Source organism: Lutra lutra, chromosome 1, assembly GCF_902655055.1.
Source record: "Lutra lutra chromosome 1, mLutLut1.2, whole genome shotgun sequence".
Classification (NCBI taxonomy): Eukaryota; Metazoa; Chordata; class Mammalia; order Carnivora; family Mustelidae; genus Lutra; species Lutra lutra.
In genome coordinates this window covers 6979404-6994027 of record NC_062278.1, presented here as the reverse complement: position 1 = coordinate 6994027, position 14624 = coordinate 6979404, and the positions used below count along the sequence as shown (strand labels likewise).

Genomic DNA, 14624 nt, shown 5'->3' with positions numbered 1-14624 from the left:
AGAATAAGGATATTGTGGCTTGCAGCAACAAATGCAGTTCCACCCACACCCAGTAGATGGCATAAATATAAGCAGCTTCTAGGGAAAGACCTCCAGGAGGTGCAGAATCCTAAGAGCACCATTTATCATGAAAAGGAGAGTTTTGGTGGAGGGCTGGAGTTGTAGGAAGCCTGAGGCAGTTGGGGAAGTTGATGTATTTTAATCTCTCCCAAACAGCATAGGAAAATATCTTCAGCCAGCACAACTCTAAATTTTGTTCAACTTTCTCAAGAAAAAAAAAAAAAAAAAAAAAAAAAGTGGTTGTCCCAACAGCAGAGCAGGAGGACAAGGAGGGGAAAATATCCAAAGTGGGAGAAAGTCTGCATTTAAGGGAGCATTTTCACCAGGTGATTCTTCCTTTGATAGTAACACACCTTTATTTATTTATTTATTTATTTTTTGCTTACTTGGGTTAATTAAAAGTGGAACTCCCCCTCACACACACACAAATACAAAACAAACAAACGAAAAACCAAGTTTAGTCAATTTTGCCACAGCATGGACTTTCCTTTTCAGAAAAGGAACTTCAGGCCCTACTGAACTGGCAACCCCAATGTTGAGGGAGAGTCCCGCCCTTAGATTGCCCAATGCGCTGGGTTGTGGTAAGACCAAGGCTTGTCCAATTCCTGTCAACTCCAAGACGTGGAAGAAATTCCTTGTGAGACTAGAAAGTCTGCGGAGAAGAGCTGTAACAATCACGGCCCCGATGCCTTCCTTTAGAGGACTTCAAGTTCTCATTCTACCTCGCACTCTGCCCGGAGCCACAGAGAGACACACGCAGGTGAGGGCACACACACCCGGCGTTAGCACACACGCTACGTGGAGGGCTTCTTCGTCCTCTCCTGCTCTCAACACTGGAGTCTGGAACTTTCCAGAGGAACAAGACAGGACCAGTCCAAGTGGTAAGTGTTAAGGCTAAGAGGGGTGCAAATGGCTTTGCACAACAGAGAGCTCGATGGCTAGAGGCCCCCTGTTCTCCTAGCTTGTAGCCACAGTCATTCAGGCTATTGGAACTGGAAGCTCAGCATGAGGGAGTGGGCAGAACTTTAAGATGAAAAAGTCCAAGATAAGATTTAGTCACAAGAAGAAGAAAAAAGGTGACGCCAGGTATTCAGGTCAGGGTGCGAGTGTAAAAGGCATGATGGGAGCATGACTTTGATGCTGTCCTTTTCTTTGAATCAGATAGACTGGAAAAAGAAGTAAGTGCAGGGTAAGGCAAGAAATCGCTAACACAAATGAGCTGTAAAACACTGGCTTTGATCCCCAGCCGATCCGGGGCATATGGAAAGCCAGAGCGCATGTGTCAGACCATTTCCCACCCATCCATCGCCGTCCTGATGTCTTTTCAAGATGTCCAGGAGGACACGGTGAGGGATTGCAGGGAGGTCAGTAATGGGAAGACTGCCTGATTTTGCTATGGGGGGAAAGACAGTCAATGTGAGACATCCAATTTTCATAGCATGAAATGAGTACATGATGATGAGCATTACTGCTTCGTGGTGATTAATGTGTTTGTGAGGACGTGTGCATAAACCCGACATGTTTTCCCATTGCATCGGCGTTGGCTTTCCTTGTTTGTTTCTATTGCTGCAACGCGGTGAGGGAGCCACCCCTTCCCTTTTATCAGTGACTGATTCAACACCCTCTTGTCACATTTGTCACATTTTTCCCTTTTTTTTTTTTTTCTCCCTGGGACTCACAGTTCTGATTCTGGCCTCTCCCGGGGTTTCAAGATGATTAATCTTTCTCATTTGTTCCTTTTCAGCTTTGTGTTAAGCAGTGGTAGAATCAATCACATGCCTTCTTGCTTTACTTGGAAATCAACTGTCGTGTTTTCCAATCACTGCAGTTTTCGTGGGACTCCTTGAATACAGACTGAGAGGTTCACTTGGCTAAGCTGCCAAAAACAATTAAATTCAAGTAGAACATTTTTATTTGAATCTTCATGGAATCCTGCTTATTTTTTTTCTTACTTTGCATAGATATTCATGATATTTACTCTATAACCAATAATAGAATAAAAGATAAATGCATTTTTACTTCTCTAAATAGTTTCGTATTTAGAAGGACCATCTACTAAACATGTGTCAAGCAAATTTAACATTTCATTAGGCACAGGCTAAATTACAACCCTGAGTACAGCAGTTAAACAGAGAGACTGCACAGGCATCAATCTGTGGAAAGTTGCAATTGCACCTGGACGATTTTCCTCACTGCCTTCCCCTTGAACTCCAGGACCAAAGCTGAAAGTAATGAAAACAATCTATTCTTTAGTTTCGTTGTGAGAAATAAGGGGCAAATGTTTAAGTTTCTAGCAGCCGAAAGCGTTAGTAAGAGCTGACATGTGGATTTTGTACAATTACTGCTGTTAAGCATGCCACACAATCATTGCACCATCCCCCCACCCCAGGGACATTTGTCAATGTCAGAGACAGTTTTGGTTGCCATACCTGGGGATGGGGGGCTCCTGGCTCCCAGCGGGTGAGGCCAAGGATACAGCTAAGCATCCTACAAGGCACAGACCAAAGGGATGCTCCCCAATAACAAATAATGATTTAGCCCAAAATGTCAGCAGTGACAATACATTGAAAACTGCTCCCGTAATAATTTTTCTAAAGAAACCAAAACTCATACTACATGACTGATCTATAAGGATTAGAGTTTTTAACACCTTTATTGAGATATCATTCACATACCCAAAATCACAGGCATTCGAAGTATGTCATTCAGTGTTGTTCAGTTTGCTCATAGACTTATGCAATCACTACAATTTTACATTTTGATCATGGCCCAAAAGTTACGTTTTCATCCACTTTTGTCATCATGTCACATCATGTTATATCATGTGCCATTCCCCCCTCCCCAAGCCCTCAACAGCTCCCGATCTGCTTGCTAGCTCTACAAATTTGCCTACTCTGTATATTTCATATCAATGTATAGTCACACATCAATATGTCACCTTGTGTGTCTGCTTTCTGTCACTTAGCATCATGTTTTCAAGGTTCATCCGTATGATGGCAGAGGTCAGTAATTCATCCCTTTTTACTGATGAATAACATGGTATATAAATAAACTATATCTTTTTTTTTTAAGTGAAAAACTTTAACCAAGTAAGAATCTTTTTTTAATATTTTTTTAAATTAACATATAATGTATTATTCGCTCCAGGGTACAGGTCTGTGAATTGCCAGGTTTACATACTTCACAGCACTCACCATAGCACATACCTTCCCAATGTCCATAACCCAAACACCCCCCCTCCCCACCCCCCCGGCAACCCTCAGTTTGTTTTGTGAGACTAAGAGTCTCTTATGGTTTGTCTCCCTCCTGATCCCATCTTGTTTCATTTATTCCTTTTCTATCTCCCAAGCCCCACATGTTGCATCTCCACTTCCTCATATCAGGGAGATTATATGATAATTGTCTTCTCTGATTGCCAAGTAATCTTGCTAGTATTTTTTTTTAATTTTATTTTTTATAAACATATATTTTTATCCCCAGGGGTACAGGTCTGCGAATCGCCAGGTTTACACACTTCACAGCACTCACCATAGCACATACCCTCCCCAATATCCATAACCCCACCCCCCTCTCCCAACCCCCCTCCCCCCATCAACCCTCAGTTTGTTTTGTGAGATTAAGAGTCACTTATGGTTTGTCTCCCTCCCAATCCCATCTTGTTACATTTATTCTTCTAAATAAACTATATCTTAATTATGCTTCATCCATTGATGGAATTTGGGTTATTTCTACTCTTCAGTGATTTTGAATAGTGCTGCTTGAACATTGATGCAAAAATTCTTGGGTGAATGTGTGTTTTCATTTCTCTTGGGCCCGTACCCAGGAATAGAATTACTAGATCACAGCAGTCCATGTTTCCCATTTTGAGCAACCGCCAAACTGTTCTACAAACTAGTGCAGCCACTCTGCATCCCCACCAGGAACACAGGAGGTTCAATTTCTTCACATTCCATGTCTTTGTCATGATCATTATCCTAGTGGGTGCCAAGTGGTACTCACTGTGGTTTTGATATGCATCTCCCTAATAACGAATGATGCTGAACGTTTTTCATGTGCTTAATGACCAGCTGCTTATCTTTGAAGAAATATGGTTCAGATCAATCACGCACTTTTTAATTCTGTTGTTTGTTTTTTATTATTGAGTGGCTCAAGATATAGACACAAGTCCCTTATCAGATATGTGGTTTGCCAATATTTTCTTTCACTCTGTGGGTTGTCTTTGCACTTTCTTGGTGTGATTTGCAACATACAAGCTTCCGATTTTGCTAAATTCCAATTTATCTACTTTTTCCTTTTATTACTTATGGGTTTTTAACATCATATTTAGGGGCTTACTTTCATGTTTCCTCTCAAGAATCATATAATGTTAGCTTTTGCATTTAACTTTATAGTTTATTTTGAGTTCACTTCTTTGTGTGTAGTGTAACGAGGGTATCCAACTTTGTACTTTTGGAAGTGGGCATCCGGGACTGTCAGCGCCATTTGTCAAAAAGACTTTCCTGGCTGCATTGAACTATATTGACCCCTTATTGAAACTAATTGCTCCAAAATGTGAGACTTTATTTGGAACCTCTATTCTATTTTGTTGACCTGTCTGTCCTTTTGCCTGTACTAGACTGTCTTATTGTAATTTTGTAACGAGTTTTGAAATCAGGAAGTGTGAATTCCTCAACTTCGGTCTTTTTTTTTTTTTAATTTTTCTTTCTTTGAAGATTTTATTTAAATTCAAATTAGTTAACGTATATTGTAGTATTAGTTTCAAGAGTAGAATTTAGTGACTTATCACTTACATATTATACTAGTGCTCATCACAAGTGCCCTCCTTAATGCCCATCACGCAGTTAGCCCATCCCCTCTCCCACCTTCCCTCCAGTAAGCCTTGGTTTGTTCTCTGTAGTCCAAAGTCTCTTATGGTTTGCCTCCCTCTCTGTTTTTATCTTATTTTCTTTTCCTTCTTTTCCTTTCCCTACGTTCATATGTTTTGTTCCTGAAATTCCACATATGAGTGAAATCATATGTTATTTGTCTTTCTCTGACTGACTCAGCCATCAAAAGAATGACATCTTGCCATTTATAACTTTGGTCTTTTTCAGTATCATTTTAGCTATCCTGTGTCCTTTGAATTTTCATGTAAATTGTCAATTTCTGAAACAAATCCAGCTGCGATTTTGATAGGCTTTACCTTGAATCCGTAGATCGGTTTGAGGAACACTGCGGCCATTTTAACAATATGAAATCTTTCAGTCCGTGAACATGAAATACTTTCTCATTTATTTGCTTTTCTTTAATTACTTTCAACAATTTTTTCGTAGTTTTCAGTGTATAAGTCTTATACTATTTTGTTAAGTTTATTCCTAAATATTTTTTGACACTATTAAAATGGAATTGTTTTCTTAATGTCATTTTCAGATTGTTCATTGCTAACATATAACAATACAATTGATGTATGTAAATTGTTCTTGTGTCCTGCAATCTTGCTGAGCTCATGACTTTTTACTGGATTCCTTGGAATTTTATACATACAAGATGATGCCATATGCAAATAGAGATAATTTTCCTTCTTCCTTTACAATCTAGATGGGTTTTCTTCCTTTTGTTTGCGTAATTTCCCAAGCTAGACCCTCTACTATACTGTCAAATACACATGATGAGAATGGACATGTTGGTTTTATTCTCAATCTTGGGGAAGAAGCATTCAATCTTTCATCATTAAGTATAATGATATCTGTGCATTTTTTGTAGATGTTTTTTATTATGTTGAAGAGTTTATTCTCTTCCTAGTCTTCTGAGTGTTGTTGTTTTTTTTTTTCATCACGAATGGGTGTTACATTTTGTCAAACGCTTTTTCTGTTCTTTTGAAATGATCATGTGGTTTTGTCCTTTATTTTATTGATACGGTGTATTACATTGATTGATTGTTGGATGTTAAAGCAGTCTTACATTTTGGAGATCTATTCCACTTGGTTGTAGTGGATAATCCTTTTTATATATTCCTAGATTCAGTTTGCTAGTAATTTGCTGAGGATTTTTTTGGTCTGTATTCATAAAAGACATTGGCCTGTAGCTTTAAGAGTTTTCTTATGATGTATTTGTTTGATGTTTGTATCTGTGTAATACTTGGTCTCCTAGAATGAGTTGAAAATTATTCCCTCATTTTCTATTTGCTCAAATAATTTTTGAATAGTTGCTATTTATTCTTTTTTATTTGGGGGAGGTGGAGGGGTATGGGGAGAGAGAGAATCTTAAGCAGGCCCCACACCCAGTGCAGAGCATGATGACGTAAGGCCGGATCATATGACCTTCAGAACAAGACCTGAGCTGAGATCAAGAGCCGGACGCTTGACCAACTGAGCCACCTAGGTACCCCTTGAATAGCTGCTATTAATTTTTGTTTAAATGTTTGGTAAAATGTACTGCTCAAGTCATCTGGGCCTGGATATTTCTTTGCAAGAAGATTTTAAGCTAGAAATTTAATCTTTTTACTTGTTATATGTGTATTCTGATTTCCTTTCTTCTTGAGTCCATTGCAGAAGTTTGTGTCTTTCTAAGAACTTATCCATGTCATATATGTCCATGGCACAGAGCAGTTCCTACTAATCCCTTAAAATCATTTTAATTTCTATAAGATTGGTAATGATAACCAGTCTGCTTTCTCATTCTTGATTTTAATGTTTGAGTTTTTAATTCTTTTTCTTAGTCAGTATAGTCAAAGCTTTGTCAATTTTGTTGGTCTTTTCAGGGAACTAACTTTTGGCTTAATTATTTTTTTACATGTTTTTTCTAATCTCTATTTCACTAATTTCCACTCTAATTTTTACTGTGTATTCCCTATGTTTACTCAGCTTCAGTTTTATCTTATTTTTCCAGTGTCTTAAGGTGAAGTTTGGGTTGCTGACTTGACATGTTTCTTCCTTTTTAATGTAGATGTTTATGGCAATAGATTTCTTTATAAGCATCGCTTTACATACATCCTGTATGTTTTGATTTGTTGTGTTTAGTTTTTATTCATCTCAAAGTATTTCATAATTTCCTTTGTAATTTATTCTTTGGTTATTTAGGGGTGTGCACTTAATTTCCACATATTTGTTAATTTCTTAAATTACTTTTTATCGTAGATTTCTCGTTTCACTCCACTGTGGTTCAGAGAACATACTTTACATGACTTCCAACCTTTGAAATTTACTGAACCTAACATATGGTCTATCTGGGAAAGTGTTCCTTGTGTACTTGAGAAAAATATATATTAATCTGTCAAGTAAAATGGTCTATAAATGTTTGTTAGTTCTTGTTTGTTTGTGGTGTCATTCAAGTCCATATCCTTTAGACCCTCTTCCTAGTTGTTCTATACATTATTGAAAGTGGGATAGAGGAGCAATCAACTATTATTGTTGAATTGTCTATTTCTTCTTTGATTCTGTCACTTTTTGCTTCATGTGTTTTGGGGCACTATTGCTAGTTGCGTGTATGTTTTCAATTATTTTATTTTTCTGATCAATTGACACGTTCATCATTATAAAATGTCCTATTTGTCTCTAGTAATCTGTATATATTTTTTGGTCTTCAAGTCTGCTTTCTCTATTATTAGTAGTTCTTCCATGGTTGCTGTTTGCATAGTATATCTTTTTCCATCCTTTTTATTTTCAACCTACTTGTATTATTGAATATAAGATTTGCATCCTATGGATAGCGTATAGTTGAATCACGTTTTCTTACCCAATCTAACAATTTCTGCCTTTGATTAGACTGTTTAATCCATTACCATTTAATGTTGTTATTCATAGGGTTGTATTTACATCTTCCATTTTACTTTTTGCTTTCTGTTAAGGCTCTTGTCACATTTTGTTCTCTATCTTTCCTTTAATACTTCTTTTGTGTTAAATGCGTATTTTAGTGTAATATTTTAATCCCCCCAGTGACTGTTCAACTAAATTTTTTAGTTATTTTCTTAGTGACTTAGAGTAAGTTATTTTCTAGGGTTTATGGTTTATGTCTTAACTTATGATATTGACTTTAGACTTATGCTAACTTAATACTAGTGAGACATAGAAACTTTTCTCTTACACAACTCTTCTTCACCCCTTTTTTGGTAATATTACTGTTATACATATTATATCTCTATACGTTACAGGCCCAACAATAAATTGCTGTAATTATTACTTTATATAATTTTATATCTTTAAGGAAGCTAAGATAAGAAGGGAAAAAATGTATCTAACGACTGTTATATTGATCCTTATATTTTTCCTTTCTCATCCTTTTCATTTGTTCCTGTAGACTCAAGTTACCATCTGCGTCATCTCCTCACTGCAACACAGCTTTGTTCCTTTCCACTTCCTTTATGCTGTCATAGTCAAACATACTACATTAATATATGTAATAAGCCCTGAATCATATTTTGAATAAAAGTTCTATACAATATGGCAAAGTAATTAGTTACTGCTGTCCTGGGATCCATGTAGACAAAAAAGAAACACCAAAATGAAACTTCTTTCCAGCAAGATATAAGGATGGCCATTAAGGAACTTCATGACTTTGTGATCTCTTTGAAGGACAGACTAAGTTTGGGTCTAAAGATCTCCAATTCATGGAAGAGTGCTTCACAGCTGGGAACTTTTCTTGAACAGGTCAACAATGGCCTGAAATCATCACAACTGATGCTTCAATATCTGATATCCCTGTGGTTATAGAGACCCAGTTTGAGTGCCATCATTAGTATCATTATAGAGTTCCTTCTTGCCTATATAAATATTTCAATAAATAGGAGTTTATGCATAAAGACAGCTGTTATTTTGGAAAGCTGAGGACTGAGTGACTAGTTTTTACAATGGTTCATATTTCTGGATTTTTAAATTTGTTCAGCATCCCAAGTCTGACAGGTTTAAGAATGAAATGAAATGCAAGACTGGCAACAGAGGTGTTTCCTGACTCATGAATAAGCCATCCAGGTAGAGGCAGTACCTGTCAGGCAGGTTGGGTGTGTTGCTAGATCACTTTCTCCATGCTTGAGCAGAGGGTGATGTCCAGACACCCACGTAAGGTAGTTTCCTGCTAAAATCAAGAAATCCTGGGGGCTTAACTGAAAACTTTACTTTCCAGAGAGAAACATTATGGTCAGTAAATGGTTTCAGTAGATTTAACAGGTTTTTGGACACAGAGACTCTAGTTTGGGACCTTTCTTGAAGTAGTTCAGGAAGTTTTCTCCCTTTTCCTTTTGCCTTTGTTTGTTGGAAAATCTGTCAACAAACTGCTTCAGGTTTTGACTAAACTCTCTCTTCTTTTGCCCAAAGAGTTAAGCTGGAATTTGAGCTTATTTGTTAGTCCTGGAAAAGAAGGTATAGACACTCCCACTGCTACCCCCAAGCAGGGCTGTGATGGGAGCCTCGCGAGAAGAATTTTTCCTTCTTGTTTTCTTTGATTGTGTGTTCACTCTAGCAACAACATGAATGTTTAGCATTTTGTCTTTGACATACAGACTATCAAAAACACTGAGATAGTGAGTACTTAAATCTATTTTTAAAAAGTGCTTCACGTCAGCAGCTATTGGTCTGTGATGCATTCTGGAAGTTGTCTATTAACTTTGACCAAAAACAAAGAGAAACATGAAGATAAAATACTTGGAACTTTGATGAGCTCCAGTGAGAGATGATTATCTCTAGAATAACTATGTCATTTTTGTAAAGATAAGTGATTTAGACTCTGTTAACATTTCTATTTTGCAATTCTGTTGTTACTTCCTTTTGCCTATAAACTTAGTATTTACTCATTTCCTCAAAAAATAAACGCTGTGTTGTTTCATCACAGTGCTTATATGGAAAAGCCATGCCATCAGGAGGCATGCTTCCAGCTCTCTCCTTTTCTGCATTATCTGCCAGGTCAGGATGGGACCTACTGTATAGCTTACTGAGGGTGGTGATGTGGATCTAGCTTTAGTCAGTTTCCTGTATCTGGCTCACGTGGTTTTCTTCATCATCCCTTGCACTGGCCTCTTATGTCAATTTATCCAAATCAATTTCTGATTATATTTGAAGAAGACTGTCGTCATTCCCTTCATGACCTTTTAGCATGCTTGCACTAATTCCTCTATAGGAAGCCTACATTCTCTTCTCTTTGCACATCTAACACATTACCAGAGAAAGAATTGGCACTCAATAAGCAGTCCCCTTTCTTCCTGACACTTTGGTTCTCTTAGGTACGTTCACAGTAAGAGGGGGAGGTATGGGTGACCTCCCAATCAAAATGCTTCTTTCTGAACTTCTCTCCAAATTCTACTGTACACCAATTTCCAGACCATTTCCCAGCTATGAAAACAGGTTCTCTCTGTAAGCCTAGGTAGGCTTGTTTCTCCCCAAAGAAATCCAGCCCAGAAAATATCCAGTGAATGTCATTGTTTACAGGGACGCTGCACTGAGAACGACTTAGTCCTAGATGTTTCAAGTGTCTTGAAATTCACATGCTCACATCCTGGCAAAAGTACTAATTTCCACTTATGAGATCAAGACCTCAAGACAACTCAGTCATAGATTGTCCTATACTTGTAACTGTCTTCAGCTACAAGCAGCTGAACACATTTGTCTTGCTTTCATGACTTGAGGGACTCAGAAGCAGGCAGTGTAACAGGAGTGTAGCAGGGGAGAGTAACTCATAATATCACCAGGGATCTAGGTTCCCTCTGTCTTTCCACTCAGTTATACTTAGCACAGGTTTGCTTCTCCACATTGAAAGAGAGCTGGCTGTTATATCACCAGCAAGAATAGGGAAAGGACAAAAGGTAAAGGTGATATACCCAGTTAAGTAAATTCTTGGAAAGAGGTCTTCCAGAAGTGAATGGACACCTTACCTGAAATTTGACTCAGATGTTGAAACAGATGAAACTGTACATGCTTCCACCAGGAGGGGACGGAAAAGTTAACTACTAACATAACTAACATAACAAATTCTGGGCTGAACAAGGCAGGCTCCCAAGGTGATCCCAAAACAGCTTAAGACAACAGAGAAAGGAGACTGCCTTATCTTTTATTTAGGGTAGGAGATGGAGCCAGAGTGAAGTTCCTGCATGTGGATAGGAGGTTGTGGGATTGAAACTTTCCACCACATCATAGGAGGGAACATCCAGGCTTCCTTACCAGCTTCCTAAATGTGAGGCAGAAGAGGAAGGGAGGTGAGACTCGAAAGCAGTCAGATATCAGAAATGGAGCCAGACTCTTTATTCTACCATCTAGGAATCTTCTGCTTATTTCTCATAGGTAACTGAGAAGTGTAGTGTTTTAGCTTCTATAATGGAAGCCTGATTCTTCACGCGTAAAGATTTGAAGATGCTGGTGACCTAGGCAAGCAGCAGTCTCTTCCCTCCTATTGTCTTCGTTGAACAACTATTGAAATTGTTCTTCCTGCGGTTCTTCATCTGGACATGAAAAGTAGTCTTGGTTGTCCATCAATATCAATGGTGCTTGAACACCATTTTTGGTAGATGACCAGGTCCAGTGAACTATAGCAATTTGGGCTTTCCCAAGGCTCAGAGGAGCAACAGGGCAACTCTGAGAAGGGGGCTGATAGCTACCCTTTGGGCCATAGCCAGACCCACAGTGTGTGTTCTAAGTACAAGCATATGAATACTTAAAGCTTGATCACAGCGATACCTCATTTTTCTAATTGCAAAGACAAAATCAACACATGTTATTTAAAAACCAGCCTAATTATAACTTCTGGGTTGAAAGTTGTAATGCTTTAAACCTGAGGAAGAAATCCTCTGAAAGATTATTCGTAGAAGGAAAACAGTTTCCCCAGTGGAAGGAAAAGAGGAAAGTAATAGCATAATTAGTTTAAAGTGTTTTCCAATACTATATTGTCTGGGGTTTGGTATGGAAAAACAAGAGTGTAGGAGAAAAACATTTCTCCCTTTGGCTTTCTAAATCTCTTTACCTGTCTTTCCCTTACAAAGCATTTTTGTACTCAGAGGTGACACGCTGGTTAAAGACAATGCTGAAACTGGAAGACAAGTCCCTTGGGAAGTTCTGCAATTTCAGACCTTAACAGTAGGTTCACAACTGTGACCATGGACATCTAGAGTATTGCTGAATGTAGTGAGCCACTTCCCACTGAACAATAGAAGCTGTGGTTCCTGGCTTGATGTTACAGGAGGAAGAAAAGACCTTTCCACATGGCATGGATGGAGAAGAATTCAGAACTAGTTTTCTTTTTGTTTTTGTTTTCAATATTTCAGGGAGCCAGATGTTCCTGGAGGTATGTTCACACTTACTACTAAGCATTCAACTAGAAATATCTTTGATTTGACATTTACTTTACAACTTTGATATTTGTAGCCATTGCTCAGCTCCCATGAGATTGCTATCTGACCAACCCAAGGTCACAAAGCCACCAAGCTAGAAAGTACACCAAATTTAATAGCCACCTAGGGCACTCAGTGAAGGCATCCCACTTTCCCAGCGAACCCATGGGCAACCCACAGGACTCCCTTGGCAGGGAATATGAACATATGAGTTCTGAAAAGCCTCTTCTGGGTCCTGATTTATTTTTATGTTTTTCCTCCCTCCTGCCACTTTTTTTTTTTTATTTTAAGAGCTTCATACAAAAATAATTTCCACTGTAGCTGGAAAAGCAGAAAAGGTACTTAACTCCAACCACATTTTTGGTACCCTATAAAAGCCAAATAAAAAAATAATAGTTAAACAATGCACGAGGTACTACATAGATGTGCAAGATCTTTGCAGACTAATGAGCAAACCAAAGGCACAAAAGAAGTCTATTCCTCCAACCTTATCTCAAAATACAAATTAGAGCTACAAAGGCAGCACCAGCACCAGTGCTCACAGCAGGGGAGCTTCCCTTGGGCTCTCCTCTCAACTTGAGGTGAAAGCAGCAAACATTCTGTGTGTCTGCTTCACTGTGATGGCCTGAGAATGGAAAAAGGACATTTTTGCTGTGACTTTATCATTCCATGCAGATGTTTGGCTCATGTGTCCTGATCTTGTCAGCAAAATTGATGTTAAGACATTAGAATAAGACTCTTGGTTTATGTATGTTTCCTTATGAGGTGTGAATTTGCTCATATGAACATTACTTTTACTGCAGCCCCTTGCAGAGCTTCTAGTTCTGGCGTATATTCCCTATTTTTCCTCCCTGTTATGAATAAACTCTCTAGTCATTTTACTTCCCCTCACTCTTGTATCTCCAAGGACTACTGTCTTAAAATGTGTTTTATCACAGGGATTGTTGTATCTCATGCTCTTTTTAAACAGCCATCAAGAAATGTAGACTCCCACCATGGCGTGGCAGATGGCTAAACTCGTGACCTCTGGATTTTTCAAGGTCACAAAAGTTAAAATAATGGGGATTTCTCAAAGGTCATAGAAGCTAGACCTTCTTCAGAGGGCCTGAGGACTGGACTGGGTGCACTCTGTCCAGTTTTCCTGATTGAAAACGGTTAAAAAGTAGCTAGGAAGTTCTGAAAAATCAGAAGTGGTTACAATAACAAGTTAAGCATTAGCAAGGAAGTTTTTCTTGAGCGTGAGTCTTAATGCATGGTCTGGGCTTTACCAGTAATCTTACACCGGTTGTCTGTTTTCCTTTCAGAGGTGGGTGGGAAGTCATTCCCCAAATGCATCTGAGCTGTTGAATATCCATTATGTTACAGGGGAGCTATTCCTTCTTCCAAAACAACTGTAATTTTTATGGAGTCTAAGTGAAAACAGGCACATTTGTTTTCTTATGGGCAAAGTTCTTGGAATGCTCCATTACAAGGAGTTAGTACATTTCTTGACCAAGTAACACTTGACCAAACATTGCTTTCACAATTGACTTCTCTTAAAAGAAGAAAGAAAAAAAAAAGATTTAAAAATGCAAGCATTTGGTCTGTAAACTCAAAAAAGTTTTCCCGGGGCTCAGTTTCTATAAAGGCCCATCTTCCACAAAGATTTCTGTGGTCAGCAGGTGGTACCAGCCATCTGTGTATTGCTCACAGCAAAGGTTACACGTGTGTATTATTGTTGCTATTGAATTAAATAAACACACCCAAACTAGTTAATTTGTTCAAATGATTGGCAGATTCTCTGTGATTTGCTGGGATTGATGAGTATGGCAAATGCAATGAAAAGAAAAGTCCAGGATAGACAGCATCATGGAACATATTGTACCTTATTGTAAAATAAAAATAGCCTTGGACAGCCCATGGAATGTGTTCTAGCAGCCTAATCAGTTCTTTACTGTGGTTTTCCTGCCAGCCGGGGAGCCCTGCGTCACAGAGAGTGGGTGCCAAGTGTCTGGTTTGTGCTTTGGTAAGACATGTTTTTCTTGCTGAAAATTTTCAGGTTTGCAATTTCCCCAAATGCAAGGCAGCGAGATCACCTTCCTATGCAGTGGGGCATGGCTTTAGTTCCCGGTGTCTCGTCGAAGGCTGGGTGTTGGAGCACAGCTCCCCAGTGGGCAGCATGAGCCTGCGGCCTTTGCAATGAGGCCTGCTGGACACCGCCCGTCTCTCTGGATGGCGAGGACAGGAGCAACCCAGTGGAATTTTCATCTTGTACAAATGAACTCGCTCTCCAGATCCA

At 38.7% G+C, this 14624-nt stretch overlaps 1 long non-coding RNA gene across 1 annotated transcript; it reads right to left on the bottom strand.

Annotated features, from left to right (window-relative positions):
* Positions 1-446: 446 nt before the first annotated feature.
* Positions 447-9110, bottom strand: LOC125094300 (uncharacterized). Its single transcript, XR_007125448.1, has 3 exons — positions 9019-9110; positions 1740-2282; positions 447-1226 (listed from the first exon to the last, which is right to left on the bottom strand). It is a non-coding gene; the product is annotated as an uncharacterized LOC125094300 (long non-coding RNA).
* Positions 9111-14624: the final 5514 nt, after the last annotated feature.